Genomic DNA, 12198 nt, shown 5'->3' with positions numbered 1-12198 from the left:
ATTCACCTAATTTCATAGCAATCAGTTACTTACATCGTATTGTCGGGTCCTGTGCAGTCACTATGGTTCCACACCTTGCATATGAGACACATCAGCCACAATTCAGGCTACGAATCCTCAAAACATTTTTCGTCACAGAATATGAAGCTTGCATTTTCTGATCGTGGCTGGCTTTTTCCATATCCATCAGTATCTCGGTCACTGTCATTGTCTACTTCAGATGGATGTCAGTGGATAAATCCTAGGTTTCAAACCTCTTTCTTCGTGTTCGGAACTGTTCGTTTCCTACTTAGGATGCACAATGCTGTTTGTTGCTTGACTGTATTGAGAAGCAGGTGCAGGAGAGCAAAAGTGAATAACATATACATCAGCAACGTCTGACATAAAAAGACGACACGAAATCCATTGAAAGTGTATTTCGACGTATTCTTGGAGCCACCTACAAGGTATGATCGTTTAAATAAAATTGAAAACACGTTATTCCTGTCAGAGAAATTTCTTTATTAATTCCTATTTTTTTTCATTTTAGCATGAGAGCATTATTATGTCTAACACTATACTCTTGACTAAATGTTGTGACCGGAGTATAATTAATGTGTACAGTTCTTAGAGCCAAAGGCACAATGGGGTTAAATTCGCGATACCTACGTCTTCTATACGTGGCGACATAGCGCTCGGATCCACTTTATCACTGCTACATGTGTAACAGAAGAGCACTGTACGCTTAGAAAAACGGTAGCCCGCGATATTAACTCCTTGCACGATATATTGACGTCACGAAGCGTCCAGGAAACGTCTTTATTGTGTCGATTTATCGCTTTTCGTGTGCGCGAAGTATAAAGGAAATCCGAGCGTTCCTTTCTAGATCAGTTGCTATAACTTTCTGGATACGTACTCTTAACCCAGCAGCCGTCGCATCCTTCCAACATACCCAATCGTGTACACACCAGCAATGAGAGTCTTGTTACTGATGGAGCATTGTCAAGTGTTAACGAACGCAATCCATTTTGTCAGCAGTGAGTAAATTACTAAGAACTGCAATACTATAATTTTAGTATATATAGGAGTCATGAAGGTACGTAACGTTGTTCCCCTTTAACTTTTTGCGCCATGATTTGTGCCGGGAATGTTAATCACACTTCAACAGATGAGAAAATTAATTTCAAAATGAATGACATGCTGTCATGGGGGATGCAACTGAACAATACTTTAAAATACGTATTTTATAACAATCTCAGCTGCAAATTGTCGCAAATCATAACTAGCTTCGATCACTTAATCTTCAGATATTACTGTAAGAGAACTTATTTTCTGTAATATAAGAGTAATAGCATTATTATATTTTAATTAACTAATTAATTTATTTAAGAAATTTTGTTAAAGAAAATTCTCTGCTTTTTATTTATTTTTGGTATTTTTAGTAATGATTTCCATTGGTTTTATTTAGGTTCTAACTTCAGTCTTTTAAAAGCTGAAGAATATAAGTCTTTAGTTTTAAATACCACAGGAGAGCTAGACATATGTCCCGCAGCGTCGATCTCGCTGATACTCCTCGTCGGAACTGCTCTCACCTGAAATCTCAAAAATGTTTATTTCGCTACGAAGATAGTTCGGCCCAACTAGGTGCTATGCTGTATGATGCGTATGGATTGATGTGTCTAACTTTTTTGTCAACGAAAAGTTTATTTCTTCTGAGATATTCTCTCGAAGAATATTGACCGTGAAAAGATGCAGGCTCTCACTATCATTCTACACTGCACTTCAGATCTATCTACGTCACGTAATATCTGAAGAATGCTTGTCAAATCCTTTATTAATTGATAAATACACACCTTGAATGCGTATTATTTTCTGGAATTTGTTTGTTGTGCCATCGACTAACTAAACATTCACAATGGAGCTTAATAGTGTCGCACAACAATAGCAAACTCTCTTCACCATAAAACACGTCCAATCTCTCTAATCGCTTCACACATAGTCCTCCAATATACATCTTTGGTTACTTATTCCAGAGAGATATGTCCTCAGCACGGAACGTCCAATTCTCGCAGGCAGTTTATACTACTTTTGGGATTAATAATTCGCCGCACGTTAGTCTTTCACTTACAATCCATTGTATGACTATGTGTATTTCAGTCATACTGATTTGTACCTGCAAGCATCGAGTTGCCATCGCCCATCGCTAACCATGAGTTTGCTTAAAGCGCTTGTTCACAGAGCTCATACTGTCTCAGATCTAGATAGCTTATCTCAAGAACTCGCCCATCTAAAGACAGTATTCAGCGAAAATGGGTATTCCATCCGGCAGATTAACAGGGCACTAACAGTTAAAACTAAGAAGCAAGAAGTGAATAAAGAGGAGAACATGCCGGAACAATTGTAAGTAGGCTGTTTAGGTTTTTTTATTGGTAACGCCACCTCAGTATGAAAATCACTGGCTGTGCCGGAACAATTGTAAGTAGGCTGTTTAGGTTTTTTTATTGGTAACGCCACCTCAGTATGAAAATCACTGGCTGTGCCGTGTGCAGTCTGTGGCTGCTTTGCATTGTTGTAATACTCGCCATTGTAGTGTTAGGCAGCTGGCTGCGAACAGCGCATAGCGTTGCGCAGTTGGAGGTGAGCCGCCAGCAGTGGTGGATGTGGGGAGAGAGATGGCGGAGATTTGTAATTTGTCATGAACTGCTATATATATGATGATATCAAGGTAAATACATTGTTTGTTCTCTATTAATATCTTTCATTTGCTAACTATCCCTATCAGTAGTTAGTGCCTTCCATAGTTTGAATCTTTTAATTAGCTGGCAGTACTGGCGCTCGCTGTATTGCAGTAGCTTGAGCAGCGTAGATTTTTGTGAGGTAAGTGATTTGTGAAAGGTATAGTTTAATGTTAGTCAGGGCCATTCTCTTGTAGAGATTATTGAAAGTCAGACTGCGTTGCGCTAAGAAATATTGTGTGTCAGGTTAAGCACAGTCTTGTATAATTTTTCAAAGGGGACGTTTCATATGTCGACCCTTAGCCGAGGATACCTCACTGGAATCTTCTGATTTTTTTTCTTGTAGTTTGTGTAATTAGTGTAGCTTTTGTTTATTGCTAGCGCGTAATTGTAGAGAAAATCTCCTTTGTAGTTGCAGTCTTCCATTGTTGTACAGTAGAACAGTTGTGGTATGCATGTAGATTTGCACCAAGTATTTCGCAGCTGCAATTAACTAGATATTATTTTCAGTGCTATGTTAATGTGTTCCCCTATTTTTGCTCTTCAAATTGTGTTTTTCTGTGTTATCGTGTGAAATATTGTGACAATAATGGCGTGTGAAAAACGTAATACTAGGCTCCAAAGTAAACTGAGAAATGACAGTGAAGACGAAAGCAGTGTGTTAGCGCCGCAGAGTAATGAATTAACTAATGTTCAAAGTAATAATTTGGTAATTGTGCATAGGGAAATGGAGCGGGCGGCAAACAATGGCGTAGACAGTGAAACAATTAGTGAGCAGGGAAGCATTATCGATCGGTCGGTCGGCAACAGCTCGCCTCAGGAATCCGAAATGACAGGACACAATTTCGCAAATACTGTAGATTCAGGTTATGGGTCATCACCGTTTTCTCAAATAAGTCAAAACACATTTTCTGCTTGTCAAAATGTGAATGTTGCCGGTGCAAATGCACTGCCGAAAAGCGTAGAGAAACAGATTCCAGACACTAATACATTATTATTGCAATTAATGCAACAAATGGAACAAAATCAGAAACAAATGGGACAAAAGCTTCAAAAGTTAGACACAGTGGAACAAAATCTTAAAAAGTTAGACACCACACTTGAACAAACACGTGAGGATTTAACTAATGAGTTACATCACATTGAATCGAAATGTCAAAAAGTCTGTAACGACGTAAAAACACAAATTTGTGAGCATTTCCAACCTATTTTTTCGCGTCATGAAAATGCACTACAGAATCACGAAGCAGCCATAAAAGAACTGCAAACTACTGTTCATGAAAATCATGAGACCTTACAAGCTAAATTTTACTCAGTTGCATCTACCGATTCGGTTACGCAACTTGCAAAAACTCAGGAAAACTTGAAGGACACAGTAGATTCGATTTCAACACAAATGGACAATCTGAAACTTGGTTCAGAAAAACACACTGAGGAAATGTGTTCACTATCGGAGAAAGTAGCCGAACTTTCGGATCAGTTCACTAACTTATCTACGAAGGTAGATGATAATCTGAACGACACAAAACCGGTAGTCTTTAATGACACAGAAGAGAGCGAACAAATTAGGAAACTGAAACAAAATCTGAATCAAATTAATACGCAACACCAAAGAGAAATCCGCGAAGTACAAGATCAGCTGACACAGGTAATACAAGAATTACGTATTTCAGAGGACACTCTCGCCCCAATACGAGAAGAGGGACATAGAAATACGGATCAACCACAAAATAATAACACAGGACACATCGGAAATTATGAAAGAAATTGGCAAGGTGCACCGAATTTTGAGATAGAACGGCCGACACGACGTAACAATGACCGATAAGCTACTCGCCGACACGATGATTTTGACTATAAGCTGTTTATTACCACACGTAAATTCAAAACGTTTAAGAATTCTGCCAACGACATTCATCCACAAGCGTGGCTCCATCAATTCTCTCATTGTTTTCCTCCCAACTGGTCATTGGAGCACAGGTTAGAATTTATGTGTGGCTACTTAGAGAATGAACCAGCTGTAAGAATGCGATCGGTCATTCATGATTGCCACAGTGAAGGAGAATTTTACCATGCCTTCCTCTCAGCATATTGGTCTCAAGCTACACAAGACCGAGTAAAACATAACATCATAATGATGAAACATTTCGAACAATCTGAATTTTCCAGTCTTGTGAAATATTTTGAAGACATGTTACACAAGAATCAGTATCTTTCAAACCCATACAGCCCCTCAGAACTCATCCGCATTTGCTTAATCAAACTGCCTAAACATTTACGACATATTATTTTGGCAGGACGTTGCAAAGACGACATTGAAGCATTTCAAGGACTCTTACAAGAACTGGAAATTGACACTGACAATCGCGGAACGCACGAGCACAACAATTACAGATCACATCCGTCGCAATTCCGCGATGAAAGAAATAATAACTGGACGCGACAAGGCTATTCTCACAACACAAATCGTGACCGAAACAGACACTATCCGTATGACAACCGTTGGCAGAGTAGTAATAATTACAGGGAAAGATCACCTCTCCGCGGTAATGACTATCACAGAGACAATCAGAGGAACAGACAATATGGAAACCAAAACAGTTATTATTACGGGAGACAGAATAACTTTAGACGCAACGGTCCACCGTGCAGTGATAATTCAGGGAGAAATTCTCCACCACTTAACCGAGAAGAAAGAAACTACAGGAACCACCGACATGACGACAGACGATATGATCGTAACGACAGACCTGAATTGCATCAGAACTGGCGGGATTTAAACAGGGCAGGGCCCTCTCGTCACGGTGAATTTGTAGAAGTTAGGTCTCCAAACCACAATAACGACGCGCGCCAACAAAGAGACAATAGGCAATGACTCATACCGCTGGCAGCCACAAAACGCACGTGTGACACTAACGACGCAGCTGCCGTAGCAAGTAATTACGTAAAAATGGAAGACATTAGGGACATCTTACTCCAGGAACACGACGTAAAACTTAACAACATTGCATATCCTGTGATTCACATTACTGTAAATGACGTAAAATTTACGGCAGTACTTCACTCTGGCAGTCCCATTTCAGTAATTAGTGAAACAGCTTTTAGCAAATGCAACAAATCGAACGATTCCCCCACACTTCCGTTACGTAAGATTAAATTACAAGGTGCAATCTTCGGAAAAAGTGTAGATGTACGCCAACAAACCTACTTAGAATTCTTTTGTCAAAGCCACAGCTTCTCTATGAACTTTCTTATTGTTCCATTATTGTCGACGGAAATTATACTGGGAGTAGACTTTTTGTATAAATACAAAGCAATCTTAAGCTTTCACGATGCTGAAATAAGTTTAGAAAAAGAAGGTAAGTTAGTAGCTTCGAATTTTGAAGATTGGCTCTCAAACCATGACGAAGAAATTAATCGGCTTTACCTCCTGTTAGACAACAGTTCTGAATTTTCGACGGAACTTGACACTAACAATCACTCTGCAAGTACTGACAGGGGTGACATCGACGGCGCATTTGATACTAATGAGTTAATTCAGAATAAAATTCAAACAATTGAAAATTGTAATGACAATGATAGGCAAGACCTTTTTGAGATTTTACAAGCACATTCCACAGTTTTTACTCACAAAACAGGAACAATCAAGGGATTTCAATACCAATTTCGTGTTCGTGAGCATACTAAATTTTGTGTTAGACCATACGTAATTCCGGCGCATTACAGGGACCGTGTTAGAACAGAAATACAATCTATGCTTGACGAGGGCATTATTGAGCCTGCAGTAAGCTCATACAACAATCCATTACATGTTGTTGAGAAGAAAAATGGATCAATCAGGCTTGTCTTAGATTCGAGACAAATCAATACTATCATTATTCCTGAAACAGACAGGCCGCAAACGTTGGAAGAACTTCTTCAAAATTTGAATGGTATAAACGTGTTGTCTTCCATTGATCTCAGATCCAGCTTTTATCAGATCGAACTTCATCCAGGATGTAGAAAATACACAGCTTTCCTTTGTTTCGGCGTTTGTTATCAGTTTCGGAAACTTCCTTTTGGGTTGAACATTTCTTCAGCAGCATTCATTCGCGGGCTAAATTCCATATTACCTGAGTTCTTAAAACGTCACATCACCTTATATGTGGACGATATTCTAATAGCAGAAGCTTCATGGGAACAACATAATCGCATCCTCAACAGTTTGTTACGTATTTTTGCAGAATATGGAATTACAGTTAACTTGGAAAAGTCTGAATTCGGTAGGTCAAAGGTGAGGTTTTTGGGACATATTATTTCTTCTGAAGGCATTCAGCCGGATCCTGAAAAGTTAGAAGCAATCAGAGCCATTCCAGTTCCATCCACAAAAAGACAAGTCCATAGTTTTCTAGGTCTCGTAAATTTTTACCGTCGTTTTCTGAATATGCAAATCCTTGTTACACCAAAACTTTGTTCTCTCACTGGAAAAAATACTATTTGGAACTGGGACGAACAAGCACAATTGGAATTCAATTCTTTGAAAGAATCGCTACTTAACGCGCCAATACTAGCTCATCCAGATCTGTCACAAGATTTCTGCCTTAGCACGGATTCTTCTAAAGTCGGACTTGGTGCCCATTTATTTCAAGAAGCCATAGAAAATGACACTATTGTTCAGAAACCATTGCTTTTGCTAGCCGAGTGCTAACAAAATCTGAAAAAAATTATTCCGTTACTGAATTAGAAGCTTTAGCTATCGTTTGGGCATTTAACAAATTCCGTTCTTTCTTTCTGGTAAGCACGTAAAAGTATACAGTGATCATCGTGCATTACAATTTCTTATGTCTTCAAAATTAAATCATGACAGGTTAAAACGTTGGGCATTGTTTCTGCAAGAATTCCGCTTCACAATAGTCTACATTCCCGGCAAGGAGAACATTGTTGCGGACGCACTGTCACGCGCACCAGCTGGGCTTGAGAAAAGTAACACAGAAGGTAACCTCGAGAAAAATTTCAGTATTCTTTACATTCAGAAAGTCGCCTTTGAAAACTTCATCACCACATCTTTAAAGGACATTGCTCATGAACAAGATAAAGATCCGATTTGGAAAGACATCAAAAGCAAATGGCATGAAAAGACACACACACAGATTCGGCATTACTATCTGGTTAGAAACAACATACTGTTCAAACGCTGCACTGTTGATGACAAGCTATGGGTACTTTGCATTCCTGACGATTTTGTTAATAAGCTCATTTGGTACATTCATTTCAGCTACGCACATTTTGGCCCACGAAAATGTTATCATATTCTTCGAACGACTTGTTATTTTAACAATATGGAAAAGAGAATTCGAAGAGTCTTGTCTACACTCCTGGAAATTGAAATAAGAACACCGTGAATTCATTGTCCCAGGAAGGGGAAACTTTATTGACACATTCCTGGGGTCGGATACATCACATGATCACACTGACAGAACCACAGGCACATAGACACAGGCAACAGAGCATGCACAATGTCGGCACTAGTACAGTGTATATCCACCTTTCGCAGCAATGCAGGCTGCTATTCTCCCATGGAGACGATCGTAGAGATGCTGGATGTAGTCCTGTGGAACGGCTTGCCATGCCATTTCCACCTGGCGCCTCAGTTGGACGTGCAGACCGCGTGAGACGACGCTTCATCCAGTCCCAAACATGCTCAATGGGGGACAGATCCGGAGATCTTGCTGGCCAGGGTAGTTGACTTACACCTTCTAGAGCACGTTGGGTGGCACGGGATACATGCGGACGTGCATTGTCCTGTTGGAACAGCAAGTTCCCTTGCCGGTCTAGGAATGGTAGAACGATGGGTTCGATGACGGTTTGGATGTACCGTGCACTATTCAGTGTCCCCTCGACGATCACCAGTGGTGTACGGCCAGTGTAGGAGATCGCTCCCCACACCATGATGCCGGGTGTTGGCCCTGTGTGCCTCGGTCGTATGCAGTCCTGATTGTGGCGCTCACCTGCACGGGGCCAAACACGCATACGACCATCATTGGCACCAAGGCAGAAGCGACTCTCATCGCTGAAGACGACACGTCTCCATTCGTCCCTCCATTCACGCCTGTCGCGACACCACTGGAGGCGGGCTGCACGATGTTGGGGCGTGAGCGGAAGACGGCCTAACGGTGTGTGGGACCGTAGCCCAACTTCATGGAGACGGTTGCGAATGGTCCTCGCCGATACCCCAGGAGCAACAGTGTCCCTAATTTGCTGGGAAGTGGCGGTGCGGTCCCCTACGGCACTGCGTAGTATCCTACGGTCTTGGCGTGCATCCGTGCGTCGCTGCGGTCCGGTCCCAGGTCGACGGGCACGTGCACCTTCCGCCGACCACTGGCGACAACATCGATGTACTGTGGAGACCTCACGCCCCACGTGTTGAGCAATTCGGCGGTACGTCCACCCGGCCTCCCGCATGCCCACTATACGCCCTCGCTCAAAGTCCGTCAGCTGCACATACGGTTCACGTCCACGCTGTCGCGGCATGCTACCAGTGTTAAAGACTGCGATGGAGCTCCGTATGCCACGGCAAACTGGCTGACACTGACGGCGGCGGTGCACAAATGCTGCGCGGCTAGCGCCATTCGACGGCCAACACCGCGGTTCCTGGTGTGTCCGCTGTGCCGTGCGTGTGATCATTACTTGTAAAGCCCTCTCGCAGTGTCCGGAGCAAGTATGGTGGGTCTGACACACCGGTGTCAATGTGTTCTTTTTTCCATTTCCAGGAGTGTATTTGTAAACTTTGTCAAAAGGCGAAACCATCTACTATCTCCCATCGTGCTCCGCTGTTTCCTATCGTTCCTTCTAAATTAAAAGAATTTGTTGCTGTTGATCTCTTGGGACCGCTTGTCAGAACATATAATGCATTTTCGTACGTTCTAGTCGCTGTTGAACTTACTTCAAAATTTGTTTCTTTCACACCGTTACGTAAAGCCACTGGACAGGTCTGTATCCAACGCCTTTGTTAAAAATTTCTTACGTGAAGTTGGACACATTAGTAAAGTCATTTCAGATAACGGACCGCAATTTAGATCTGCTGTTTGGTCTCGCATGCTTCGCAACCATAAAATCAAACCTGTTTTTATTTCATTGTACTCACCACATTGTAACCCCTCCGAACGGATTATGAAAGAAATCAATAAGCTTTGCAGACTTTATTGTCACAGAAAGCATCAGCATTGGGACAGATATTTACACTTATTTCAAAACGTGCTGAATGAAATGCCTCATGACTCCACTGCTTTACCACCTACTCTTGTACTGAAGAATGAAAAACCACCGAACAGAATCAGAGAGCTTGTACCTTTACTGAATACACGTAAACTTCGACACAAAGACATAATTGATTTGGCTATTAAAAATATAAAATCTGCAGCAGACAAAAGGAGAAAACTACACGGTAAAGCAAATGTAAAGAAATTATATATTGGTCAGAAAGTTCTCATTAAAGCTCATTCATTGTCACATAAGAAGAAACACTTGAGTCACAAATTCTTTCTAGTTTACAATGGACCTTACAGAATCCGACGTATACCACATGATAATTGCGTTGAAGTTGAAACTCTGCATACTAGGAAGAGTAAAGGTTTACACCACATTTCACATGTACAACCGTTTATTGAAAGATAATCTGTTTTTTTAATGCAACATTTTGGTTTACTTGCAAATACATTATGGATTCAAGGTGCTTTCTGAGAGATACCAGGTGACACAGTGGTTAGTTTATTTGACAACTACACGACTATATCACGACGCTACTAATGTGTGACACAATTCACCTTGTTGCTTTTGCGGTGTATCTGTTTTACATCTGCACAGTCTTTCTGAATTCTTCTGGAAAGTAAAACATGTTTTAGTAGTAACTTTTGTGGTATAGCAACAATGAGGCAGCCTTTTCCGTAGCACAACAATACGTTACAGTACAGTACTTTCTTCACCACAACAATAAGCGTAATAACTACGATATCTATACGCAAAACATTTCACTTTTGTTTATCATGAGGTAAGTACATTGACTTCTGCAGAACTTAGCTTTCGGAGGACGATAACTACGACACTTACACAGAGATTATCTTACAACAAGACGCACAGTTTAGCGCTACAGTACACGTCTTTGAGTGATTAATTTTGTACTTAAAACGTTTATTTTTTAAAGATTTTTGAATTATAAAGAAAGTTTTCTGTGATACATTTCATTCCATTGCTGTAATCTGTAACACCTGAGGGTATAATTACATTAATCCTCAGGGGGGTACACGCCTACTTTGTGTACCATGTGTTTGGCAACCACAAGGAGCCCTAGCTAATATGGTATTTGCTTATACAACTTTACACATCGGTACCATATTTCTCTAACACACAAATTACACAGCTATCTGATCATTTAACTGAGAGATAAACATTTTTTTTACTGCATTAGTGACAGATGTTTACGTAATTACACAGTTGAATAAGTTCACACTTATGAAATTGCATTTTGTCTGTACTTTGTGAACTGTTCATATTTTTTCGGAACCATTGTGATACTATGAGAGATTTGAATGATGTATTTGGTAAGGGAGCATGATTTTAAAGTACATTTGAGGTGGATGACACTTTTGACATGAGCTGAGAATTTTTTTTAGGTTTTGAAATTATTGGAGGAAGCTACGACGATTTTGAGAGTTGACTGAGGTGTTATGATGTTATTTTTACGATGACTATGTGTATTATGCTGTTGCGGTATGTTTATGATCAGTAAGCTGATGCTATATGAGTTATTTGATTATGCTACGTATTTATTATCAGGAAATAGTGAAGAAGCGTCGACGAATTTGTATATGTGTAATAAGGTAAGGAGTAATGAATTAGGGACTCTGACTTGCAAAAAAGGATGTTGGAAACCAAGAATCGTACTTTAAGAGGTAGGAAATGTGTGTAAATGCGTGAATGTATCACAATGCCGGCGAAAATTTTTTGGACACTGTTATATTCATACGATATTGTTTCTACACATTTGTAACCCAATTCTTGACCTGTGAAATATTTTTATATGAGACTGTCACTGTAGCGGAAACTGGTGTCATAAATATTTCGGTAAGAAAGTTCAGTGACCACCTGCACGTAATGCGTCGTGGGCACCCAGCGGAGCGGCCAGGTGTGCCAGCCGCCTTGAGAAAAAGCCATTAGGTGGTAGAAAAAAAAGGGAGGCCATTATCCTCGCTATTGACATTCCTTTGTAGAAAGCATGGTAAATACGACACGCTAATAATAACTTGGAAACATTCTTACATCTGCACACCTGATTAGGACAAGTGTCTATCTACGAGAATTGAGAGAATTTCTACTAACTTATGAAATGCCTCATGACTACTGAATGATTATTTTATGCTTTACTTTGTACATAGTTGCTTATTTCATTTAATATCTAGTTTCTAGCTGCACTGCAGCATTGGTTAAAATAAAATTTAATATATGTACT

The sequence above is a fragment of the Schistocerca nitens genome, chromosome 7 (assembly GCF_023898315.1).
Source record: "Schistocerca nitens isolate TAMUIC-IGC-003100 chromosome 7, iqSchNite1.1, whole genome shotgun sequence".
In the NCBI taxonomy this organism is placed as follows: Eukaryota; Metazoa; Arthropoda; class Insecta; order Orthoptera; family Acrididae; genus Schistocerca; species Schistocerca nitens.
Note: the sequence above shows the minus strand (reverse complement) of the source record.